We start from the raw sequence: 27,901 nt of genomic DNA on the forward strand, positions 1-27,901 counted from the left end.
ATTGAGAAGGCTTTAATACAGAATGTCAAAACAAAAATTTTATCCATGTATAAATCTATTTGTTTTCGAATTTGATTTGAAATAGTGTGTTGTATTATGAAATTTATCAGGTTTCACGAAAAATAAGCAAAAATTCTATAAAGAACGGTTACTTTATTTTTATTGGTTTCTATAATGCAAAACCTTTCCGCTTACTGGGTATAGGTTACAGGTAGTTGCAGATTACAGGTAGCTTATTGATTTGTTTTAAGGGTAAAACTGCACTTTTTAAACTCAAAGCCTTTAAAAGAATACCGCTGAATCACAAGCGGGCGTTCTTATTTGAAATGTGTCAGAAAGGCCTTTTTTTTTTTTGAAAAAATGCTTAATAGAAATTTGCGTTTTCCCAAGTGCAATTTCGCGCTTTTTGTATTTTTGTTGTTATTGTAGGTAATAACGTATAGTTATTTTGGGGAAATTTTTGGGGAAACACAACAAACGATTATCTCTACTACATTAAAAAACAAACAAGCGGTTATCTCTACTAAATAAAATTCAAACTTCTGACGATCAATTTACAAATCAAATCATTGGGACCTTTTTAACGTTTAATTTCTGAGTTCAGCTACTTTAAATTTTGTTTTATCCAATCAAGATAATTAACAACCTTTGTAAATACAGTATATCGCTCACTGGCATCACATTTTGGGGATCCCCAACTTACGATACCCTGAAGAACCTAATATATATGAAATATTAACTTGAGACTGTCAATCCATTAAACGATCATCTTTCTACTGCAAACTGTTCACTTACCCAAGAGTTTTTTAACATGCAGACAAATGGACCACCAGAGTCACCATGACACCCAGAGACCTTGCTATCAGAATCATAACCAGCGCACAACATGTTTTCTGTGACCTTTGATTCTCCCAAGTCGTCTTTATTTCTTTCTCCACATTTTTTATTATCAACAATAGGCATTTGGGCTTCGTTCAAGATGTTTGCTGATATCCCACCAGGAGACAAAAGACCCCAACCTTTTTTGATATAGCGTAATTTAAAACCATGGAAGTTAAAAACAAAAAACTTAAATTATGAAGTTTATAACCATGCAATAATGAATAGTTCTTAAAAGAAAAAGTTGTTAAAAGTTCCTTTCTCCCACATAAAGAAGTGATTAGTATTTTATAAAACAAAACCTGTTAGATAGCAGGTAGAGTCACTTGAAGGAAGCTCTTTTGGCAAGCAAGCAACTCCTACATCATCGTTAAGCTTCACTTCCTCTTTCAGTTTAATTATAGCAATATCATTATTGAGTGAGGTGTCGCTGTATTCTTTGTGATAAACTATGTCTTCAACTTCTATTTCTTGTTCACTTCCTTAAGTTTTGTCTCTTAAAAAAGTTTGTTTCATTATTTCACAACGTTTTTCTTTGTGTGTGAGTGTGTGTCTGTTTATGTGTCTGCGTCTGTCTATGTGTGTCTGTTTATGCATGTATACATTTACGTGTAATATTTAGGGCTGCCAATTCGAACATTTTTTTAGAAGTTCGAACTTGAACATGTTCAAACTATTTGGGAAAAAAGTTCGAACATTTTCGAACTTTTTTTAATGCACTAAAACACACAAAATAAAAGAGTACAAGTTAAAAACAAAATTGTTTATTTATAAAAACAAAACTCTTTATTGAGACCCGCTTCTCATTTTCACTACATTTAACTTGAAAAAATTGTCTTTTTTAGAATAAACAACATCACTCAGTATTTTTAAGTGTTTGTTTTAAAAATGTTAATGCATCTAATGTATCATCCCATAATGAGCTCCTTATTTTTGCTGCAAATAATCCTAAGCTAGAGAAAGCCCTTTACTACTAGAAAATGCGGGTTCTGGGACAAAATGATTTTTTCATGATCGTTGCGTAAATTTTTGATAATCGCGGGTTGAAAACATTTTTTGATAATCTAGGAGGACGAGAAAAGATATTTTTTCATGACGATCACGTAATGAAAAAAGTTTAATGGTTGCAAAGGTGTTTAAATCTTGCGCGAAATTATGCGTAATAAAACACTTGTCCGAGAAGAAGGTAAAAGCTTCCGGATTGTCCGACTTGCGCGTCACCGGAGTTGAGAGTGACCACAAGCCTTCTTCCGGATGCGACGCTTGGCATGGAATCTGCCTCTCCAAAATTTCTGTAAAAGGAAATGGTGGTGGTGGAACCGATGGAAGCAGTGGATTGGTATACTAGACCTGACGACTTGTTGTTAAAAGAGGTTAAGTTTATCCCATTCCACGAAGACAAGTAAAAATCTTCCAATCCAGATGAGGAAAAGATGCATGTGCTGTCACCGTCGTAACCAGGAAAGTAGGTGTAATTGTTGGTGTTGTATGGAGTCCAAGGAGTGAGAACGGTTCCGTTTCCAGGAGGCAAATTTCCATCATACATTCTAACTCTCGATTCCCACCAGTTTCCAGAAGACCCGATGATGTGCACTCTGATGTATTTGAGGAAGACTCCGTTTCCTTTACCGTTGGTGTTCATCAAAACATATTCGCTGCCATACGTTGTATTTAAATATCGGAACGTCGTGCTGTGCAGCTTGTAAAGAGGAATGGTAGCAGGAATGGAAGCAAGAGTGGAAATGAACGGTTGAATCCAATACGTAATGGCTGTGGCATTTCTGTTCACCAGTTGAATGGAGACGTCGTTTCTGAAAGGCATGTCTAACGTAAAGTATCCTCCCATTGAAGTGGCGCTGGCAACGTTGCATCCTTGCAAAGAGTTGGCGTATGCAGGTCCTCCTCCGAGAGGGCAAAAGAGCAAGTCGCAAGCAAGTCCTACAGCATCTATTCCAATTCCTTCCGTTGTTTCTGCATAATTACCCACATTGATTTCACCGTCTGTAAAGATTCGAATAAAAACATTTCCAATGGTTCCACTCACAGCCAACCACAATCTTCTCAACACTCCAGATTTCCCTGAAAACGAAAACACTGGTGAAGTGGTTAGCGCCGCGACCGTCTGAGACTTAAAACCCAAACTGGTGAAACTGGATCCTGTGACGACACTGGTCAAACTCGATTTTTGCAACAACAAGTCGGTGTAACTTTTTGTCACAGCGTCTTGCGCGTTTGATGGATCAAGCACGTTGATCAGTTTATGCGAATTCAAATCCAAGTCCGCAGTGCCCACTAATGTTCCACCGACGTGCGTGTCCACGCAATTTTTTGTGGCTGAATCTGAAGCAGAAACGGGTTCCGACAGATTGGTCAATTTGTGTGATGTCATATTGACGTCTGTGTAAAAGATGTTGTTGTATGCCACTTTTGTGTCCACGTAGCTTTTTGTCGCTGCGTCTTTTAAAGCGGTTGGATCAGAGACGTTGATCAACTTGTGAGAATTTAAATCCAAGCTTCCAGTAATTGTGCTGGATCCGTCCGTTTTGATGAGCATGCTCGAGCTGACGTCGACGTAATTTTTTGTGGCGGCGTCATGAAGATTGGTTGGTTCGTTCAAGTTGATCGCTTTGTGAAAATTCAAATCCAAGTCCGATGTGCCAACTGAGGATCCTCCTCCTGTCGAATGCGTGTCGACGTAATTTTTTGTGGCGGCGTCGTGCGAGTTGGTTGGTTCTGCCAGGTTGATGATTTTGTTTGAATTGAAATCCATGTCTGCAGTGATGGTGCTGGATCCATCCGTTTTGATATAAACGTTGCTTGCTGAGTCTGTTGCAAGATTGTCGAGATAAACGCTGAACTCGTTTCTGTTGAATTTGTCAATCATTTTTTAAAAGGGTGAAAATTTTTTTTAGATCCTTCGGATCCGTGGAAAATCTTCGACTTTTTAATTCGCAAGTGATCACCAAAGGGTGTTGACAACGTCTTGAAAGCTGTTTCCCTCTTCACATTTTTTCAAGACGTAAAGACACAAGTGACCACAATAAGACGTGTTTCCATATTGGACCCTTTCGCTGTTGTAAAAGACAGGGCTTTTCAGATATTGAACCAATTCAACGAGAGGCGGTTGAGCGTAAGAGTCAACGCTGAACTTTTCGTCTCCGTCTTTGAACCAACACACCCAATGAAACCCTTCCGTGCTCGAATCCCCCGTGTTGATAATCCCGCATTCTTTTTTTCTCGGTTTTTTTGGCAATGTGTCTCTGACAAAAACCCCGCGAAAATTTTTTATTTTTAGTTTTTTTGCTGCTTCCATCAATTGAAAATTGGTCAAAGCCTCGTTTGGAAAAATAACTCCTTCCACATTGATCATTTTGTTCATTTTTTTATTTTGTTCATTTTTTTCTTTTTTTAATTTGCTTCCCCATTTTTGTCACTTACCTTTTGTTCCTTTTCTTTTAATTTGTGGTGACCATAAGCCAACGTGTGCATTCCATCATCCAAAATGATTCTTTTGTCATCGTCGGAGCTGAGAGAGGTTTTGTTGATCTCCTCCGTGTAAACGTCATGCAAATGGGATCGGATGACATTCATTTTGTTAATCTTTTCTTTTTTGGTTTCGAGGCATTTTTTGTAATCGTCGTGTGTGATGTATTTGTCGACGACATATGATTTCACCCCTTTGCATTTTTTGCATTTTTTTTCTTGTTTTTCTTGATGTATTTTGTAAGAGTATAATTTCGACCTGAGACCGACAAACTCTTCAATCTGTTTTCTTCCGGTTTCGTCTTTGAACATCCCAATGACCTTTTTGTTTAAGCCCACTTTGAACCCGGCACTTTGAATGGCTGGATGGCTTTTGCTGAAATCGCTCGTGTCGAATTTTTTTTCAACATCGTCGGCAATGTCCTTGTAAAAATCGTCCGTTTTTATTTCATAAACCAGCGAGTCCGTGTCTGTCATCAGCAGCTTTGCGTCACCAGGATATTTTTTTTTTGATGAAATCATAATGGAACTCGAACATTAAGGTTTTGCTCAAATCCAAAATGGACATCCCCAAAAAAATTGGTTTGTTGTAAAAAATTTTTGTCCTTTTCATGTGAACGGCAATCAAGTTTTCGTCGAAAATCGTGTGCCGGTCGTAATTTGGTTTGGCCGACAACTTGATTGCCTTTTTCTTTTCTGTCACCAGTCTCACGTCCACTCGCTTTTCAATGTTCTCCATGGTTTTTCCAAACACCGAATTGTTCATCAGCTTGAAAAATTCCTTTTCAAACTCGCTGGTGGCTTTTGTTCTTAATTCTGTGTTGAGGTCAATGTATGGTTTCATCCAATCCCGTTGCTCAAATTTTATTCCTCGGTGCACCTTTGAAATTTTCATTCCCAATCGTTCATACAATTTCAGGTTTTCACAGTGAAGGACATAATTTTTTTTGTCGTTTAAATTTGGAACGAGCTTATCCACTTTTCCAATTTTTATTCTCTCAGGGGCCAACGGATAATCGTTGTGTTCATCGTGAAGGCTTTCAGGATAATCCAAATCAACCTCCAAAATGCACGGATAATGTCTCCAATTGGACAGTTCGTCTTCTGACATCCATTTGAAACCGTGAGTGGGAAGGGGTTTGCACATGGCCCATCCGTACAGGTTGTTGGCGTCCAAGTATTGAATGAATTTTGTTGGTTGGCTTGGATCGTACGAGTCACCCATGTATTTGTTGTTTGATTTTCCATACCGATTGGAGATCATACTGATCCCTCCACGGGTTCCTTTTTGGATCATTCGAAGCATGTCTGGGTCGCTCAACAATTCCAATATTATTTTTGTTATTTTCAAATAAGCGTCCCAAGCCAACCCGGGAGACGTGTAATACCAGGCGGGATCGAGCTTGTAATGTTTCATGCAAACGTCCCTGAAATTTTCAAAGGCGTCAGCCAGAATCAAAACGTCTGACACGTTGTACAAATCGTGATAATCTCTGAACGTTTTGCATTGAAACACGTTCCAAACCTTCTGCGCATGTGCATAATCTTCGTCTTTTATCTCCTCGTGATTGAGTTCTGAGAAAAAAGCTTCTTTTGGTGGCAATTGCGTTTCATGAAATTTATCGAATCCATCAACCCAACCGTAAGGGTAAACACCTTTTTTTCGAAGCAAATCGATTTTTTCTTCTTCTTTAAAATATTTTGAGAGGTTTTTGAACTCTTCCGGCTTTAAATTTTTCGACAAAGTGTCCAAACTGAAGGAAAGGAATTTAAAACTGTCGATGAACCTCAATTCAATTTTTTTTTCTTTGGGCTTTCCGTCTTTCCCAATGTACTCTCCCACCGTGATTTTTTTCGAGAAGCTGATGTATTTTTCCTCGTTGCATGGGATGCAGGTTATTTCTCCACCCAATTTTTTGATAAACAAATGGCTGTCGTAACCTGACAGATTGTGAAAAACGACAGGAACAAATTCTGGGACTTGGTATTTTATGTTGCATTCGTTGTGTGCCGCTCCTCGATATTTTCCAGTAAAATGACAGTGATCACGCACCTTTTCTGCATCGAGAATTTTTTCTTCGCAAATGTGACAAACCGTCGCTGATTTGAAATTATTTTCATCCTCCTTTGTGAAGACCATATTTTTTTTCAAGTTTTTCCCAAAAATTTCTTTTATTTTTTTTTCCAAACTTTCGACAAAAAATTGTGCCACGTCTTGGTTTTCGTTTGACGATTTGGAAATAAATGGTTCGCCGTCATAAACTGTTTCGTCAAAACATTTGATGTGAAAGGCAAAGGAGCTCGGAACGTGACTTTGAAACTTTTTGGTGTATGACTTGTCTGGATTTTGTTCGCACGAGTCCATCGGTTTGACAAAGCTTTCAAAATCCGCGTAAACGATGAATGAAACCTCATCGACCTTTCCATGTGTTCAAATTTCATGAACGAATTTTCTGGAGGAAGATCCATTCGTGTCGCGCTGTGCTCTCTGCAATAGGTCGAATGTTTTGAAAGATCCTCCTCGCTTTCCATCCCCTGCAAGCAATTTCTGCAAAAATATTTTTTTACGTTTCTTTTGGATGCTTGTGATGAAATGAGTCGACTCAGATTTTTGATCAGACAATAATGATTTGTTTTTTCGTCTGAAATAAGCAGCAAATCTATTTCATGCTTTCTGTTCAAGCATTTCGATATTCGCAAAGGGTGAATGGATTCTTTTTCGTAACCAAAAACGTTGACGCTGATGTCTGGATTGTTTTTTTCAAATTTTTTGATTTGATTGAGTTTGACAGGAAATTCAATCCCTTCCCAATTTATTTTTTTTGAGTTTTCGATCAAGTCTTTGTCAATCCTTTCTCCATGTTTTTCTTTCATGTTCAACGCTCTGGTGACACACCATTTGAAGCATTCATTGTCTTCGTTCACCATGTTGATGATTATTTTTTTGCTTGACAGAAAATCGTCGAGAGGGATATACGATCGACCACCGATGGGCTTGTAGTCAATTAAATTGATGTCCATTTTCAAGATGGCGGACACTGTGCAATTCGATCCCATTTTGTTGTATTTTTCCATGTTTTCCAGGATCTCATCTTTTGCTTTTTCATAAAAATCTCCCAAGTCCGTCGACTCCAAAATAATTCCAGCTTTTGACAAAAAAGGAACGATTCGATGCACCTCCTCTCCTGTAGTGAGGCTGACGCTCTCCATATCGATTGTCAAAACAAGGCTCGCTTTTTTGTTTTTATTCTCTTGAAGAATCTTTATCGCTCCGTCTTTCGCCAAATTTAAAAAGGCAGAAGCATCCTTTTGGTTTCCTTTGACTTGATGCGAAAGTTCTTTTGCAACACGCCTCAGCACGTGATCGGTCAATTGAAAATGAATGAGGGGTTTGTAAACTGCATTGCGCACAATTGATTTGAGGACTGTTGTTTTGAGTGAATCTACTTTTTTTTTCACTTCGTTCCCCACATTGCTCACTGTTCTTTTCACCGCCTCTGGAACGTAAGGATCGACAAGCTCAAGCAAGCTGTTGAAACTGTTGACGACTGCATTTGTCACAGCCGTCTTATACCTTGAAAAAACTCCAGGAGTCATCACAGGAGTCATCACAGGAGACGAATCTGGAACAGGGGTGTCAAAGATATATTGTGATGACGGCTTTGGAGGAAGAGCTGGTTTTTGAGGAAGAGCTGGTTTTTGAGGAAGAGCTGGTTTTTGAGGAAGAGCTGGTTTTTGAGGAAGAGCTGGTTTCGGAGCGATGACAGGCTTTTGACGTGGGGCGATCGAACTAAGATCAGGACGAGGAGCAATGACAGGTCTCGCGTTTTTTATTGCTTCAACGAGCTCATTCTTTCTCATTTTTGAATAATTTTTCAATTTTTGAGCTTTGGCGATTTCTCGCAATTCTTTGACAGTTTTGTTTTCCATTTTTTTATTGCCAAGAAAATTATTTAACTCAAATTCAATTTTTTTGGTTTTTCCGATTTTTCGCATTTTTCTTTCCATTTTTATTACGCCAAGAAAATTTTTTTCGGTTTTTCGGTGCCGGTTTTTTCAGGACTGCATGTTTTTTCGGTGCCGGTTTTTTCAATTCTTTTTTTCCGAGAATTGAAAATTTTTTTTCGGACTTTTCATTTTTTCGGACTTGGAGTTTTTTTTCTGTTTTCGAGTTTTTCAGAATTGAAGATCTCAATCTTGATTCCATTATCCACTTTTCCATCACGACGCTCCAAATATCTCCAGCCATGACCCGTCTTTTTCATCGCTTCGTAAAGGGATCCGTATTCAACCACATCCCCTGTTTCGATGTTGGTCGTTTTCACAGACACAGGTTTTTTTCGAATCGAACAAAGCCTCTCGTATTTTGGGTCGATCGGTTTTTTCACATTTTCCGTTTTCACATTTTCTTTTTTCGGTCGACCCACTTGTCTGCATTCTTTTGCACCTTCCAAAAGCGAATCTTTGCTTACGAGATTGTTCTCAACCGCAATCATCATCAAAGTCAACAAATTGTTTGAGGTTTTTGTGACACCATTTTCTCTCAGCAAATTTTTCAGATAATTTTTTGTCAGTCTCATGTTTTATTTTGAAAAGAAAAATTTTTTTTTTAAATCAATTTTTTGTCAAGAATCCTTAATAAACAGCATTCATGTTGTTTCCGTCTGAAGAAAATTGGATCAATTTGTCTGAAATGATCACTGCAAAAATAACGGTGTTGTCTGGAACAGCCGTTCTGAATTTTAGGTTGACAACCAATTCAGCCGTTTCGGAAACAACTCTTTCCTTTTGCTTGCTGATGTCGACAAAAAACAACGGAAACAAATTTTTGTATTCAAGCAGAGACAAGCCTGATTGGCAAACAAGCTCGTTTGTGCCATAATATTTTTCGTCAAAAGTGAACGCATCGGAATGGGCCATGGTTATTTTCTTTTCTCCAAAATTCAAGTCGTAATTGTAATTTGGATATTTTATCCCATTGACGGTCACGAAAAAATTGCTGACGTCACAATGATCGAACACGGCTGGATTTGCGGTTTGACTGGAACCTTTGTTTGTCTGAAGACCAAACACGATATATCTCGGAACGCTTTTGTCCGTGATCCTTCCAAGGGTCCAAGTGAATTCTGTGAGACCCGCTGGAATGATTTGCCTTTCGACTTTGTTTGCTTTGTAAGCTACTGGAACGGAGATTTTCTTTGCCATCATGTTCACAAATTCGGATTTTTTCAAAACATCCAGCTCAATCCTTGGCATGAAAAGTCGGAATTTTTTGATGTCGATCATTCCTGCAGTAACAGCTCCGGCTCTGTAAATGGCGTCATCGTATTCTTTTTTTGTAAAGGTGATCGTGTGTCTGAATCCGTAAACGACTTTGTCGTAAGTTTCGCAAAAACCAAAAATGTGCTTTAAAGGGATCCTGAACGAAAATGCACCAATGGATGTGGTGTCTGCAAACAAGTGGTCTCGCCTGACGTTGAACCCCGTGCTTCCAGTCGCGTTTGAGGTGTCTTTATACCACATTTGCTTCAAACCATCGGCAAGCTGAAAACCGAAAGGATATTTCAACAATCCAAGCATGGTTGTTCCCTGACCTGGATACATGACTCTTTCCACTTGCTGTCCTGATAAGTCATAAGTGATGTCACTGAACAAATACATGATGGCGTTGTTCACCAGAGCAATGTTGTCTGCTGCTGCGTAAAGGGTTCCATCAGCTTTTTTCAGAACCCCTTCGACGAGGATGTAAGCCTCAGACGGAAGTGTCAGCACAGACTGACAATCAATCTCAAAAACGATCGATCCTGAAGAATTCAAATCGAAGTTTGTTGGAAGGTACTCGAAAAAAATCAACTTTTTCAATGCCTGTGTCGGAGAGAGGCTTTTCGTCAATTATTAATCTGTCGGTGTTTATCATTTTTTTAAAATGAGAAAAAAAAAATTTATGTCAAATTATCAAATCACGCAATCAAAATCCCTCTCCCCATTTTGACCAGATCTTGGATTCTTGCTGCGTTCTTTTTTGTCATTTTCTTTTTAATGGACGAACCAAACATTTTTTTGTGCAGCTCTTCCATCGGATTAACAGACTCATATTGCTTTGCCACATCGTTTAAAATCATGCTTGGGTTTGGCGTTCCTGTCTTGGCGTAAACTTTTTCAATCGCTTTTTTTCCTTTGTCGATGGCAACGTCTCTGGCGATGGATATGGCCGAAGAGGCTAATTCTTTTCCGGCAGATCTGGCGGCTGTGATCGCTTCTCTTCCAATTTCGCTTGCTGCTGCTTTCCTCAATAAATGAAGAGATGACTTTGATGCGTTTGAAGCGATCATTCTCCTCAAAAAATTTTTAAACGTGTCAACGATCCCTCCTCCTCCGATGACGTTCTTTTTTAAATATCTTCTGTTGTTCACAATGAGCATTTTTAAAATAAGAATTTTTTTTTTTTAATTCGTGTTTCACGACGCAATGTATTTTTGGATCGATCGATATTCCTCTTTGTTGATTTCCCCCTGCCTCAAAAGCTCATCACAAATAGCAACAGCTTCGTTTCTCGATGCGATATTTCCAGCATGACCAGCGGCGATGCTCAAACTGAGTCGTTGCACAAGAGCATTTGGATCGCTCGGAAGAATGATCACTCCGTGACCTTTTTTTCCCCTCGTTTTTGTGTAATTTTTTTCCCAAATTTTTGAAACAATCGTTTCCCACTTTTCGCTTCTCGAAGCTTTTGGTACGGTTGGTTTCCCTTCTCTCTCCATTGCATGCGTTTCGACAAGTATTTTTTCATAATTTTTCAAGTCCTCGTCTGTCACCTTTGTCATATCAGGTCTTGATCTTGTGATCAACTCCCAAAAACCTAAAGTCCCCTCGAACTTTTCTCCATCAATAATGACGTCGTTTTCATTGATGGTAATTTCTTTGTTCCCAATAAACATTTTTCCTCGTTCTTTTGCGTGAATTCCAAAAACTCTGTCTGCAGAAAATTTTTTGGCAGCGTATTTTGACAAATATTCTGTATTTCCAACATTCATTTTTCCAAACGTTTTTTCAGCACTATTTGAACTTTCAAAAGACATCTCACTTTCTGGATAAGTCAAAGCCAGTGGACTTTTTTCAACCTCTCTGTATGCGATGCTTTTCATCTCGTTTTTCACTTTTTCGTTGCTCTCGATGAGTGGCTTAAAAAACTTGGACAGATCAGTCTGATAATTCGCATCTGAAACGTTCCGGTTGATGCTCTCATTGTAAAGCTTCTCCCTGTTGGCCATGTAATTTTTCACAATCTCATCTCTCTTTTTCGGGTCTTGTATTTTAAAGAATTCCATTTTTTAAAATACTGAGAAAAAAAACTTAAACAAAAACGAGTTTGCGTTTGCGTTCATTTTCCCTTTTTGTAAAAGTTGTTAAATGCTTGAATGGCTTCTTCTCTTCCTTTTTGGATCAACGACTCTTTGGTCAATTCGTCAATGCTGCTTTTTGTTTTTGTTCGGATTTCTTCAGTCATGGTTTTAAATTTTTGAAGCTCGCCGAGGATGAGTTCGTATTCGGAATCGCTCACAAAACCGTCCATGAGCGATTTTGAAATGTGATCGCTAATCGTGTTCAATTTTGACTCTGAAAGAACCTTTATTTTTTCGTGCTTTTCGGCCTTCAACAACATTTTCTTGTTTTGATGGTTTCCGAAAATGGACAAAGCCCCCAATCCAATTGCAACCCCCTCGCATGCAATCGAAACTGGAGTGGCAACAACGATTGACAAAAGCGCAATGCCTGTAATCCCCAAACCAATGCACAACGTTTGCAACCCATCGTCTGCGAAACGAATAATTTTTGCCACTCGATGGTACTTTTTGCTCAAAGCCATTCTTTTCACTTTTTCATCCTCCATTTCTTTTTGGATCTTACTGATCTTTTGAAGACGATATGAATCATCGGATGGTGCTGTTGGAAGAACTGGATAAATTTTTTCAGTGTTTTTCATTATCTCCATCTTTTTAACAAAGACAGATTTTTTTAATTCGAATCGATGTGATTTATTTTGCAAAGCTTTTCGCCTTTTTTGACAATGACGTCATTGCCGCTGTTGTTGGTTATATCCAAAACGATGTCTTCCACAGACTCAGAAAAAATGGCATCGTTTTTGTTAAATTTTAATTTGTCGCTTATTTTGTTCATCAAAGTGACGACTGCGATTCCTCTTTCAAAACTCAATCCAACAGACAACGATATTGACGTGTGAGCAAGAGCAGCAAATTTAATGTCTTTCTGAGCAAAAATCTCATGATGATCGTTTATGTTGAAACAGTTTGGGTGAACCAAATCTTTTTTTGTCACAATAATATTTTGAGATGTCTTTTTTTTGCAGATTTTTAATTTTCTCCACCAAATTTTCAAGCTCTTTGATTCTTTCCACCAAGTTTTCCAAATTTTTGGCTCGATCTGACTCTTTGAATTTTTCCAACTCTTTGATCCTGTCATCCATGTGTCCCAAATACATTTTCGAGATCTCCAAACTCGAATCAACATGTCTTTCTGCAGATGAAACGTTTTTAAAAAACTTGTGAGGGGCATGCATTTTTTAATATGAAAAGAAAATGTTTTAACTCATTTTATTTTCTTTTTTTTTTCGTGTTTTCACATTTCTTCGTCAGATTCCATTTCCCCCAAATCCAAATCATCACCCATGATGCTTTGAACAGAAGTCGCGTTTTTTGCGATGACCACTTCGGGAATCCTAACCTGAATGGACTTGATCTGCGCTCCAACAAAAACACCTTCGATTCTCAAAGAGGCAACAGCAAAACACTTTTGTCGAACATATTCCAAAGGATTCACTTTAACCAGCTTTTTGTTCTCCTTTTTGAAAAACAAAGAAGAAACCTCAATGTTTTTTTCACTTTTATTTGTGAACAATTTTCCGAAAAAAATGGGTGCTGCGTTTGGATTATCTTCTTTGTTTTTGAAAATGGACAAATCATCTGTCATTATTTTTTTTGTTCTTCCTCCTTTTTTCAAAGTTAGAATCATTTCCTTGACTTTTTTGCGAAGAAATTCTGATATTTTTTCAGTCACCTCAATGAACTTTTTTTCTTTTTCGCTCATTCCATTTTTTTCATTGAAACCGAGAAAGGACATCGAATATCCCTCCAGCTCTTTCGTTCCAAAATTGCAGTTCTCAAACACACCCAGAGAAAACAAAACGGGTGTTCTCAAAACAAAAGGACCTTTTCCAGATGGGTACTCATAAAAAAGCGGAATCTTTTGGTACTGAATGGGCCTGGTTGCTGAATAAATCTCTCCAACTGACAATTTACTGTCATCAAAATTCTCAATCGTCACGAAATTCATCTTTTTTATATGAAAAGAAAATTTTTTTAACTCATTTTTTTCAAACGGATCAATTCATTATTCTCCACCCATGAGTTGAACGAGTCTGGATATCCTTTCCATTTGACCAGTGATTTGCTTTTTGTTCTGCGAACGATTTTTTCAATCCTGAATATTTCTTGATGCGTCTTTTGCATCTCCTGCTCATAAAAAGTGCCTTGAATGTCTTCACCGTTGGCGTCTGTGACTTTGTACGTGGGTGGATCCGTTCTTTGAATTTTTGACACTGTGAAAACCTCCTCAGTCCATCTCGGTGTGTACCCTTTTTCAAAATGGGGCTTCTTTTTTGTGATCCTCACTTTGTCTCCCATTAAAAATTTTGGCTCTGGTCTTTCTTTTGGCATCTTTCCATTCAGATTCATCCAGACCATATTTTTATTCTTTTCCTCGCTGGCTTCAATCGGTGTCATTTTGATGGCGAGTGCTTTGTGCTGTTGTAATTTTTCACCATTTCGTCCAAAACGTCAATGTATTTATTGGTGCTGTTGGCTGAAAAATATTTAAACATTTTTTCTTTCATCGTTCTGTTCCATCTCTCAACGACGCAACTTTTTTCCTCGTTTTCAGTTGAGTACAATTGAACACCCAACTCTTTCACGTGCTTGTTGTAAAACTCTTTTCCTTTGTCCACCCACATTTTGAGACATTTTCTTTCACCAAAAATCTTTTTCAACGCTTCAGCCACTTCAATTCCCGTTTTGCTTTTCAACGGAACGATCCACCCATACTTTGAAAACACGTCGATCACCATGAGCAAATATTTTATTCCATTGTTGAACTTTGAAAACGATTGCATGTCAACCAAATCGACAGCCCATATTTCATCGATGTCGTTCACAAACACTTTTCTTTTTTTAAAATGACGAATGATCGGTTTGTGAAGCTCCTCTGCAAGCTGATCCGTCCATTTCAGGGGAATTTTTTTTTTTTGAGACACCCAGTCCGAATTTGGCTTTGGCTTTGATGATGGGAGCGATAAGTTTTCTTTCGTTTATTTCTTGAGTGGGGTTTGGAATGGAGTTCATTTCTTCAAGCATCATTTGATCTGCCAAATTTCTGCTTTGAACGTCGTTTAAATATTTATATGCCAAATCGTGGTGATATGCCGCATTGTCCACTCGATCCACCGGTTTGCTCCACTCCTGATACATGTCGGTGGATGTGAGCCTTTTGTCCAGGTTTGTGCCAGGTCCTGCAAAATTCATTCCTGGAATGTGCATTTCTCCAGGAAATTTTGCCCACGGAAGCTTTATTTTTTTTGAAAAATTGTTGATTGATTCGACCAAGTCTCCCCCTTTTGTTGAAGAAGATGATCCATGCGAAGAAACAAACTTGCATTTGGTCGTTCCTCAAGAGTCACAAGTTCCTTTGATCATGTTTCTGTTGTTTTTTGTCCTCTCATTTCTCAAATGGATCGTTTCTGTTTTCCTTTTGCATTTAACTCAATACATTTTTATTTTAAAAAAAATATTTTTAAATTAAAAAAAAAATGTCAATTATCGATTTGAGATATATTAATAATGAAAATGAAAGAAACAACGGCAAGCTTTTTCCAAGAAGCATTCGAGGAATCATCGTTGGTGAATCTGGGTGTGGAAAAACAACGTTGCTTCTCAATTTGCTGCTTCAGCCTGGATGGTTGGATTATAACCATTTGCAGATTTTTGGCAAATCTCTTTTTCAACCCGAGTACCAAATAATGAAAAGAGGGTTTGAGAAGAAACTGCCAAAAAAAATTATTCTAAGTATGCTCACTCCCCATTTACAAAAAGAAATGACAAAATTAAATTTAAACCATGAATCTGTCATAAACGACTTTTCAAAAAACGACTTTTCAAAAAACAAAACAAAAAACAAAACAAAAAACAAAACAAAAAACGAAGACGAAAACGAAGACGAAAACGAAGACATTGAATGCAATTTTTTCGAAAATGATGAAGATGTGCCTGAACCTGAATATCTTGATAAAACCAAAAAAAATTTAATGATCTTTGACGACTTGCTAGATGCTAAGCAAAACAAATGCGAATCCTATTATATGCGAGGAAGACACTCCAAAGTCGACATGTTTTACCTCTCTCAAAATTATTTCGAGCTCCCAGGACGAACCATACGAAAAAATGCAAACTTTATTTGTCTCTTTCCTCAAGACAATAATACTGTCGATTTCATTTATCGATTTTATGCTTCTCGAGACATGCCAAAAGAAGTTTTCAAAGATTTTTGCAATAAATGCTGGGAGAAAGATTACGGATTTGCTGTTATCGATTTAACTTCAAAAAAAAACGAGGGAAACTATCGAATCAGACTTGACATTTTTGGTGCAACAAAAAAACCCATTTAAAAAATTTTTTCATCCATTTAAAAAATGTCAGGCATAATCATCGATGTGGATGGAACATCCAACATAATATCAAAAGATTTTGTGGACAAAATCGTTTTTCCAAAAGGAAAAAATTATGAGATGGCTTTTATCGGTCTTGAGACGTACAACAGCTTTCCAAACATCACCGAAAAAAACAATTCTTTCCGGTACAGCATGAGCAACGGAGGAAATTGGGAAAACGTTGCCATTCCAAAAGGAAGCTACGACATCATCGACATCAACAATTATTTGCGAAAGTCCGTCTCAAACACAATCAAAAATTATGCGTCTCAAAGCGCAAGCTACGTTGCCGCAAATAAAATCAGCTACTCCCCAGAAAACATCAAAATTGGATCCAATTCAAACACTTTAAAATCAACCATCAAACTTGGATTGAATTATTTGATGGACCTGAACGTCGAAAACAGCATCGCCTCCCTTTTGGGCTTCACAAAAAGACAATTGGACTCCAATTCCGAATACGAGTCCGACGACATTGTCAGAATCTCGGACGTCAACACAATCAGAATCATCAACAACGTCATCGGGTCAGCATACATCAACGGATTGCAAGTAAATTGCATTTACTCCTTTTACCCCCAGGTCGGTCCTGGCTTTAAGATCATTGAAAGACCTGCCCATTTGTTTTACCTCCCTATCATTGTTCCCGAAATTTCCACGTTGACCACACGCATCGTCGATCAAAACGGAAATTTAATCGACTTTCGCGGTGAGGACATCACGATCCGTTATCACATTCGAGAAGTGAAATAAATTTTTTCCGGCATTTTTAAAATGAGCAAATATGTCAGTGTCAAATTAAATGTGTCACAGGGACAGATCGAAAAAATAAAAAAATCAATGATGGAAGGAAAACCCGTCAGCATCCGGATTTCAAAAGATGATTTTCACGGAAACGACGTTTTGCTTGTGACAGAAACTCAACATCAAAAAATTGTGGACGCTCTCCATCGAGGAGTTGGGGTCACCATTAAAATGAGCAAAACTCAAGTGGAACACAACGCAAAAGTAAAAGGAGGATTCATCGGTGCTCTTTTACCATTATTAGGCATGCTTGCAGCGCGAGCCGCCCCAGCAGTTGTCACTGGTCTATTGGGCGGAGTTGCCTCTTCGCTTGGATCCACTGTGATCGACAAAATTGCTGGAAGGGGTGTCGTGTACGTCAAAAAAAATGGAAATGGAATAAAAATGGGCATCCACAGAGGAAACGGATTGTTTTTAATACCCTGGATCAAAGGAAGCTCTGTCAGAGATGGCCTTTACGTCAAAAGCGGAAGAGGATATGAATCCATCGGCGCCGGATTGCTTCTCGGGCCAAACACCCCATTCTCAAGCGTCCCTTTTTTAAATTTAATTTTGTAAAAAATTTTTTTCTTGGCTTAATAAAATGAACGGAAAAACGAGAATCTTGCGACATGACGACGGAACAATTAAAAGCATCAAAACACTTGACCCCATTGAATATTTAAGGAGCAAAGGAATTGGATGGCGCGAAATTGGAATTTACAAATCAATTCTCGAACAAAAACTTGAACAAGAGCATGAACAAAAACAAGAACAAATAAGAAAAGAAATTTTTCGCGCAAGATTTAAACACCTTTGCAACCATTAAACTTTTTTCATTACGTGATCGTCATGAAAAAATATCTTTTCTCGTCCTCCTAGATTATCAAAAAATGTTTTCAACCCGCGATTATCAAAAATTTACGCAACGATCATGAAAAAATCATTTTGTCCCAGAACCCGCATTTTCTAGTAGTCCCTTTCACCCTCCACAGATGTCAGAGGAATAGTTTTAAGAGCATTAAAAAGCGTTTCTAAATTTTTGGGTCTTAATTTGCTGGCTTCAAATAGAGTCATTTCCTTTTTAATGAGGTTAGATCCAAGTTCACCTTTTTCTACTGTCGTTTGAAAATCAGATGTTTTAATGAAACATTTAAGTTCTTGTGCTAAAATCAATTTAATGTTTGTATTTTCATATCATCAGTTATATCACTGTTATTGACGTCTCCATCAGCATTAGAGTCTCCCTCTCTAGACTGGAATAATCTTTGAATGAGATTGGTAGCAAAATTTTCTATAGAGTTTCTTTTTATTTTATTCCCAAATAAAATAACTGATGTGTACTCGTCAAATGTTAGGCTAAATTTGCCATTAGTTAAAACGGCTTTTTGTAATGAAGCAATTACTTGTTTCTTGATTGTTTCAAAGTATTTCATCACTAAATCACGAACAGTTTGATGACTTTTGGGTAAATTATATCCTAGAGCACGAAATGCTGATCGCAAAACTTGACTATTAGCAATGGTTGTAAAACTTATTCCATCAATAGCAGTCAATCTGCTCAAGATTTCAGGTAAAGTTTTAATCCCAGAATTAAAATAGTTTTCAGTTCTTGGTATTTTAGGAACATGACTAATTTTGACAGCCTCAGAGGCCAAGGTATTACATTTAATAATGCCAATTTTATGTTTCGTTTATAAGTGTCTTGTAATAGTGCTTGTTGTTGAGTTTTATTTTTACTTAATATTTTATTATTTTAGGCATTTCTTCTGAAAGTTTGAACTTTTAAGCTAAAAAAGTTCGAACCTGGACGTTAAAATTTTGGCGTAAAGTTCGAACGTTCGAACTTGAACACTTTCGAGCTAGCAGCCCTAGTAATATTATCCAATTTTATAAAAAAAAATGAGTTTCTGAGTTACCTTATATGATCTCCTACCCTTACGGTTGTTCCAACTTTATCCCGATAATTTACGCAGTGAGCTGCAGTTAATACACGATTAGGAGTTATCAAAGTACCACCGCAGGTATATTCTTTGTAATAATAAATTGCAACTTGCCAAATCCAAGTATTTGGTTCTGTTTCATTGCCACCTATCATAAAGGCGTCATTATTCGTATGCCTTGGAAGTTGTTTATTTCTCCCACACTCTAAACACAAGCCAAGTTAAACAGCTAACAAAAAAAAAGTATTTGTTAAATATTTCAATTTGGAACACAACTTTAGTTTTTAGCAAAGCTTTTCAGCGTTAACTTAATTCGAGTTAGAACATAAAACAATGTGTATTTACATGTATGTTTAAACATGTAAAATTAGTCAAGTCTGAAAAATACAGACGTATCTAGAGGTCTAGCGTTTGAATGCCAACTTTGAATAAACTCGGTGCTGTGTTTAGTCAAAATTTAAAATCACTGATGCAGTTAGAACTTTTCCAACAAAAGGTTTCTTAACCTAGAAAAAGGTTTGTTTGATACTGCCAACGGTTTTCCTCCTTTTTCTAACTGCCTATTGGCTGATTTAAATTTCAATCAAATCTCCTATCAAAATGTATTTAATTGTTTATGAAGAAAAAAATACAAATTTCAAAAAAGCTTTGAAAATTACTTTAGCAATAAGTGGCTGTATACGGTTTCTTAACCCAAATGTACTCTTTAAATAAACCATGATAACTTCCGCAATTTTCAAGAGCGATATTCATGATAAGGTTACAGACGCTAAGAAATGCAAACATTTAGCTATTCATTCGTATTACATTTAAAAAGGTTAAGTTATGGTATAGCTTTGCCATAGTGAAGTACTGTAGCAATTGTAATTTTGTAATTTTTATTAAAGTTGACATTTTTTAACAAAAAGTAGCAAGAATTATCAGTAGAAACACGATCGGCAAATTTTCATAGTGGCGAGAAAAATATTCAATGACACAAATTGCAAAGATTTTTAAAACTTCTTCTTCAACTGTATGAAATATTGTAAAAAAGAAAGAAGATACTGGAAGTGTGGTCAATTGGAAGCAATCAGGACGTCAGCGACGAATTGCTCCCACTTGTAAAAGAAATAAATTATTAACTGCTGCAGAAATTGTAAATAGTATAATTAATTCCCGAGAAGATCCAACATCTGTGACAACATTTGAAAAGACGATTGATGAAAGCAGGTTTTGTGGAAGAAAAGGCGCTTGATGGAAGCAAAGCTTGGTGGAAGAGGAGTTTGGTGGAAGAATAGCCGCAAGGAAACAACTTCTTCGGCCCTAACATAAGAAAAGAAGATTATAGTGGGTAAAACTATATGAACAATTGACTGTTAATTACTGAAAACATGTTTTTGGAACGACGAATCAAAATTCCAATTTTTTGATTAAAGAGAAAAGTATTTCTTTGAAAAAAAGTTGTTGAACGGATGTTCAACAACTTTTTTGAAAAAAATGATGATGAAATGATGAAAAAAAGTTGTTGAACAACTTTAAAATATGTTGGATTAGTGTCCAACATATTTTGGGGATGGGGAGTTGATTTGGTGGTGAAATTACTCGTGATTTTATTAAAATAGACTGAACAATTATAAAAGAAGCGTATTCGGGCAATTTAAAAAATCATTCCAATCCTTAGGGAAAGTCGGATAATCAAAGAACCATTTTTTTTTTTCAAGAGGAGAATTACTCAATGCATTCCTCAAAACTTCCTAGAAATCATTTAAGTGAATTAGAAATGATAAAATAATTGAAAGAATGATTTGCCCTCTCCAATCACCCAATCTTTCCCCTATTGAACTTTAATGGGATGAATTAGATAGAAAAGTCAAAAAATGCCCAGGAGGAAAAATGGTATGTGAGGAAAACACACCATTTTTCCTCCTGGGCATTGGAAAATTTATGCAGAATGCCATGAATGCGGTCATTGCCGTTAAAGTTTGGCATATAAATAAGAGCAAGTTATAAATCGTTTATTAATTTATTTTTTAAGTAAGTAATTTTAATAATTAATTTGGTTTATTAAATATAATTTGACAATTAATAGTAAAGGTGCATATAGTTCAGTGATTTTCATTTTTAATTTCTCCTCTCATTTGTTAGTAAAGTATTTTCATTTTTTTACTTTTTATATAATTAAAGAATTCTTAAATTTTCAGGATTTTTAGAAAATTGATTTTATTTATAAAATGTCATCATTTACTACACGTTAATTTTTTATTAAATTAATTTTTGTTATGAAAAAAATTATTTTTTTAAAAAAAATAAAAGCTCTTTCAAATCATCAAAAATATTTTCAAAAAAGTATTTTTAAAACGAGTTGAATAATAAAGTGTGTAAACGAAATTAATGCAAAAGTAAAAAAAAAAAAGACTCATCAACTTTAATTTAAAACTAACTAATATTTCTAACACATCTATATATGAAGATAAAATATTTCAAAGAAATTAATGTATTTCAGCGGACATCCTATAAAATTTTGAGCTTTTGTTTTGGTGGTCTCATGAGCTTGCGCACAGCATTGCAATCATAACTATTAATCATTTTTTCTAACAAATTTTAAAACTTTTAATGTGTTTGGAAATTGTTTGTATTTTTTTCATCTTTTGTTTAGTGATTGCCAAGTACCTTTCAATAACTCTTAATTCTGGATAGATTAGATAATTAGCTATTTTAGACAAGAGCATTTACATCACTTTGCTTATACCATTCCTTAGCCAGTTTACCATTACGACTTGAAGCCAAATATGGCCAAAATACAGGTCCATTATTATATGATTTAATGAGACGTAAAAGATGTTTTTGTAAACACTCTTTAAGATATAATTTACCAGTAAGTGTGGACTCACATGAAAAGTGCTCATTTTCCTCCACAACCGTAAAAAGCCAAACCAAAGGTTTTTTTTAGTAAACTTTTATATTTTATGTATTCAAGTTTCTTATCTAATTCTCCTTTATTTTTGGAAATAAAATAGACAGCCCCAGGAATTTGTTAATGATTGTACGTGATTAAGTTTTATCATGTTATCAAAAAGAGTTGAGAACTTTATCTGTAGCCATGACAGAAGTAAAGGACATCAATGTATAAAAGAACGGATATAACTTATCTGTAAATGATATAAAATATCTCGTGCCGATAATAATATGATAAGCCAGATTTGAAAATAAATATTGGTGTATGATTTTAAAGAGAATATTAGCAGTTATTTTTTTTAGGCAACAGATTTTTTACGCTAGTGAAGTAAAAGTTTGTTTTTTTTATCATTAAAGAATTGAAAATTAGTTAGGAGCGCAAGAACTTGTGTATCTATTTTTTCTCAAACAATTTAAGAGCTAATTTACATTATAAATAAAAAAAAAAAATTATAAGCGAAATACTGGGGAACTTTTGTTTCCGATTTTTCTATGCAAATCAACTGTATGCGATATTACGTTACGCAAAATAGCCAAGTTTGTAAATGATGGTTTTGTTTTCTTCAAAATAAAAGCCATGAAAGCTTATGCACTATGGAAAAGTCTATTTCGGTATGAAATTGTCGAGGAGAAAAGTGATTACACAATTTTGAAGCAAATCATTTTAAAAAGTTAAACTAGAAGAATTTGTGGTATGAATAACTAGAAGAAGTGCAATTGAAATGCAAGTTAATGCAAAAAAAGGATGTAGAAGTGTACAGCAAGGATTTAGAAGATCGTTTCAATTTTGAATTAAAACAATATATATATGATTGTTGAAGTTTCAATCTCAAGGTTTTTTTTTTCCTCAAAAAGATGAAAATGATAATCCTTTACATCCTCTTTACGTTTTAAATTGGGTTGTTTCAATTATATTTCTGAATATTTAAACAGTAAATCGATTGTTTCTCACGATTCTTAAAAGAAAACTGTATGGCTGAGTAATTATTTTTTAATTTCTAAATGATTAAAGAAAAATACCAATCAACAATGGTCCTCAGCCATCATCGTACCGAGAGGAACTATCAAAGTCATTTAAAACAATGGATTTCAGTGAAAACTTAGCTTTTCGAAAAGAAGAGCAGAAAGAAACCTTTTACTAAAACAATTTCGAGCAAGCCATTTCAATAAATGTCATAAATATAAATTACTTTTACATACAGTTTTTATATACATTCATTTATTGCCAAAATGTCTGTAAAAAAATGACAAAATTGAAATATGTTAACTTAGTTAGATTTAAAGAACAAAACTTAGAACGAAAATATGCATTTATAAAAACAATCGCCACGAGGGCTTCCTGCTTTAAAACAGGCACAGATTCCCAAAAGTCTTAACTTGGCACTAAGCATGATGGCGAAGAGGAGTTGCTAGGTCCTCTACTGGTTGTAGATCCTAATTTGTTTAGTATGTTAATTGTAATCAAACAAAATCAAAATTGATTTTAAATAAATTTAATTTTTTAAGTCATTTTTTAATTGCTTAATAATTTACAATAAGAGTTTGTTTTAGCATTAGCTATAAAAAATGCATTTAACAAAATTTTAATTATTTAAATATTTTTTAATAATTTATAATAGAAAAAGCAGAAAGCACCTGGGGATTGAGTTTTTTTCACTTGCTTTGTTGTGTAGACTTTAGTAACAGGCTTTGTTGAATGCGTTGTTTTCTTTGGAGCTGCTGTACTTTTCAAAGTTCCACAAAATCCGCATGTTTTTTTGCATGCCGCTTTCATGGATGCATAATACTTGCTTTTGTCAGCACAATAACCTGCCTTTTTCCATTGAATGCAATTGTTTTCTGTAGATGAATCAGAACAATCTTTATGATCTTGACATATTCCACAAGTTTTTTTACAATTAGTATACATATACAAGTTGTATCTTCCATATAGTACGCATTGATAACGATTATTGACGCAATAGGAAGGACTTTGAATGTCTTTACAACCTAACACAAGAATATAAGAATCTTATTTTCTGGTTAACAAAATGTTAATAAGCTTTTTTATATTGCAATTGTAGCATATGCAAAATGGAGAGGGCAAGGGATTTTAACTCCCTCTTCCTTTTACCTATTGAATAAAAAACAGTGGATGAGAGATGAAAGTCATGAACCGTCACCATTATTTATCATTACAATTACAGTTAATACAATGCTAATACTCAAAGTTGCGTGCACAAGAAAAAAACTAGGGATAGTGATAAGGGGAGGAGCGATTATAGAATTATGTTTCAAGACTAAATAAAAGATTTAACTCATAGTATTTATCAAATCATAGTAAAAAGATTTTCTTTTAAAATGTTGCAACGACGGAAAAAGTTGCTACTAAAAAGTTCGATGACGAAATTTAAGTTAAATTTTTTGTTTCCTCAGCTTCAACTAAAAAAATCATTTAATTATAAAATTGATCACTAAATTGATTAATAAATTGATTACTAATTTGATCACTAAGTCTAGGCTTGCTTGCAGCAGTGAGCTAACTATTTTTAACATTTAAAACTGAAAATGATTTCTTGCAGGAAATAAAAAGATGAGTGAAACTTATTTGGTATACCCTAGACACCATCTGAGGTACAATGTCTTGAATACCCTAGACACCATCTGAGGTATAATGTCTTGAATACCTAGACACCGTCTGAGGTATAATGTCTTGAATACCCTAGACACCGTCTGAGGTATAATGTCTTGAATACCCTAGACACCGTCTGAGGTATAATGCTTATCACGAATAAGATAAACAACAAAATAAAGCATGAATACAATCTAACTTAACTAATTAAGAAATTCATAACTTTGATGAATCTCTCAATTCCATTCAAATTCTTCAATGGGAATGAGAAAGGGAAAAAAACTCGAAAATACAATAGTTGAGAATAAACACATTTAAAGAAATTTCCAATTGCTAAAGTAAAGATTACATACTTTAATAAAAGTGTCCTTGTTAAATTAATAATACAATGAGAGTCCTTGTTCAATCGCGAGGTTAGAATTATTTTGTTCTATCTCCTATTTTAAAAGTTGGGAGAAAATGAGTTATCAATTTTAGTAAGTAATGATTACTTCTAAAATGCGCTCTATTTTACAAATTTTTTTTCTAAATAATTTGTTTAAACATAAATTATTTAAAGCATAAGTTATTATATCTTTAAAAATTAAGGCTAAAATGTTAAATAATTTTTACTTTAAGAAAAAAATCAAAAACTTTCTCCCAACGTTTAAACTTGGAGATAGAACAAAATAATTCTAACCTCGCGCAATAGCTGACTGTATCCTCAAGTCAACATCCGAAGTAAAGTGAAGTTTTGAAGTTACAAAATTTCAAGCAAATAAAACTAGAAGTTGTCTTTAAAAATCTCAAGCAAAGAAAGCTGAAAGTTGTTTAAATTTTTAAAGATTGTTAGCAATTTCCACTTTTTAAAGGTATTTGTATATTTAACCTTTTGTTCGGTTATTTTTCTTTTCTTGAAATTTTTAAACATAAAATTATTTTATATCTTTTAAATAAAACTTTTTTTGTTCAAAATTTCGGAAAATTACAAATAGTAATTTATTGAAATAAGATAAACAATAGTAAACATTTTTAACTTGGAAGTATTTCATTTTAAACTCACGATTCACAATAAAGGATTTACCCTATATAACGGTTAACTTTTATTTAAGTATGTGAAAGATTCTGTATAAGTTTTTCATGGGTGAAATGAGTTTCGTCTAGGTATGTCTGGAAAAGAAAAATGTCAGCGTTTCATAGTGGGCTCAGAAGCAGGACATAGGAAATCCCTGAATTTAGAGGTTCATTTACATTATTTTTTCAGAAATAAAAATCTAAGCTCTCAAGTGTTTATTTTACACATTTATTCTTCTTCAGAGTATTCTTTTACAATTAATACTTAAATATTTATCTAAAATGTTTAATGAAAGATAAATCATTCATTAATTCAACAACAATTGCGATGGCACAGGTTAAGTATAACTTTTTATATTTAATGCACAAAATAAATGTACAACTGTACTTTATACTTAGCGTACAAAGATTGAAATTCACCCACAACTTCCAGCTTTTAAGGGTTCTTGTAATGATTCCAAGAAGTTAATGATGGAGAACAACTTTCGAAAACATTAAAAAATAAGAAAATAAAGTTATTAAGAACTTATCACCTTTACTTAACTATTGGCCAATTATAGGTAAGTATATACCAACGATATACCAACACTAGAAATCTAAAGTTATAAACTTGAGCTGAAGATGAGAAGTGAGGAAGATAAACAAGATTACGACGAGAAGAAGAAACTTGTCCAAAAGATGATGAAGGATAGTTTAGGTCTCACTGTTGCTGCGCAAAAAGTGTGGGATCTGGGTCTAGAGACGATGGATAGACTGCTAGAAAAACTTTTATTAATCATAAAATGTAACTAAAAATGTTAGACTATCAGAAATGATAATGACTCAGGGGGTATTTGAAATATTTCGAAAACCATTTATTCAGTTTCAATAACTTTTTTTTATTGTTTATATTTAGTTTATCTGAATTTTCAAAGGTAAATTTATTTAGCTAGTTTAAAAAAATTTATCAAGGGAGTTTTGCAAAAGTTGGTTGTAAGCAAAGAAAATGTATTTGCAAGTAGAAGTGAGAAAGTTTATTCCGGACGAAAAAAATTATTTCGGTTAAAAAATCGTGATGGTTCAATTAATTGCTAGCAAAAAAGTATAAAACCGCAAAATAAAAGTCGTGAGTTAGAAATAAAGACGAGAAACCTAAAATGCGGTCCGTCAAGTTTCAAGTTCGATCAAAAAGTGATCAGGAGATCAATGCTAATCTAGAGTACTCCGTTCGGGTTATCAATAAAAAACTAGTGTTCTCAACTTGACAATCCTAGAACACAAAAAGAGATTTAGCTACAAGATAAAGATAAAGCAGAAATTCCCTGGAAGATCCTAACAAGAATTTAGTGGTCAAAAACGTGGTCGAAAACTACTACGTAAAAAGATTAAAAGAAATCAAAATTTTTTTTTTTTTTTTTTTGTGGCTAAAAGCAAAACTTTGGTTGTTGTTATTGACTTTTTGCATTTTTCTTTAAAACATGCCAGATTATGAATCAAGCTAAACAATAGATAATCAAAAAAATTCTAGAGGTGAGGGGGTTGGGAGAGAGGGGAGGGTGTTTCATGTCATTGAATAAAGAAGCCCAATAATTCCACATAAGCGAATGTCTAAAAATCATTTTCTCGTTTTGATTCTTCAGAGTTAAGTTATCAACGCAACGAAAGGTTAACCATTAGCTCAACAGTTCTATCGCTAATATGGGTTAAATTAACCCAGACTCACAAGACCAATCCAAGTGTGGCATGATGAAGTGAACTTATTAAAATGTTTACTCCATCCTACCGCACTTGGATCGGTCTTAAACTCCATTTGTATCAGAAGCTGTTTATCAAAGCTGTTTAAATCAGAAGTTGTTTAACAAAGTCAACTGTAACAGAAAGCTATTTACAAAAAATAAAAAGTTTTCAAATTTGACTCAAAGCATTTTTTTCAGACCGCGTTACAAAAATTGCCGGCATTTTAAATCACTTTGAAAAAATTCTACCTTCGCTAGAATCTGTTGATTCGTAAGAGGAGATTGTCATGAGCAGCAGTAAAGTTAAAACGCACGAAATATCCATCATATTTTTCATCCGTACTTTTTTCATGAGACAAGTATTGATGTGGATTACAAAGACAAAAATTTTCAAAGAAAATAGCAATCATAAACCTTCATATTACGCTTCCGGTAAACTAGCTTAAGTTGTTTAAACGTCTAAGAATTTTATTTTTGTACCAAACAAAATCTTAAAATGTTTACAAAACCTTATTAAATTTAGTTTGTAATTCGCATTAAAATCCATTTCGTCTTTTCGCCGAATATAAAAGTTTGTGATTAAATGTGTAGCAAGAAATGCAATTGATTACAATTTTAATATTCCGTCGGACATGAATTTGAATTCGTGGGACGATGAAAATATTCGCTCCTGTTTCGTTCTTCAAAATTACAAACCAATACAGTTCAAGCTTTATACACATGA

At 35.0% G+C, this 27,901-nt stretch overlaps 1 pseudogene across 1 annotated transcript; it reads right to left on the reverse strand.

Annotated features, from left to right (window-relative positions):
* Nucleotides 1–514: 514 nt before the first annotated feature.
* LOC145200384 (chymotrypsin-C-like) lies at nucleotides 515–27,583 on the reverse strand (annotated as a pseudogene). The gene is made up of 6 exons (XR_016449811.1): nucleotides 27,427–27,583; nucleotides 23,434–23,787; nucleotides 18,841–19,069; nucleotides 1,182–1,375; nucleotides 796–1,019; nucleotides 515–718 (listed from the first exon to the last, which is right to left on the reverse strand). The product of XR_016449811.1 is annotated as a chymotrypsin-C-like (transcript).
* Nucleotides 27,584–27,901: the final 318 nt, after the last annotated feature.

This window comes from Hydra viridissima, unplaced genomic scaffold (assembly GCF_058129835.1).
Source record: "Hydra viridissima isolate aposymbiotic clone 2 unplaced genomic scaffold, HvirCarnegie_v1 scaffold_2, whole genome shotgun sequence".
NCBI lineage: Eukaryota > Metazoa > Cnidaria > Hydrozoa > Anthoathecata > Hydridae > Hydra > Hydra viridissima.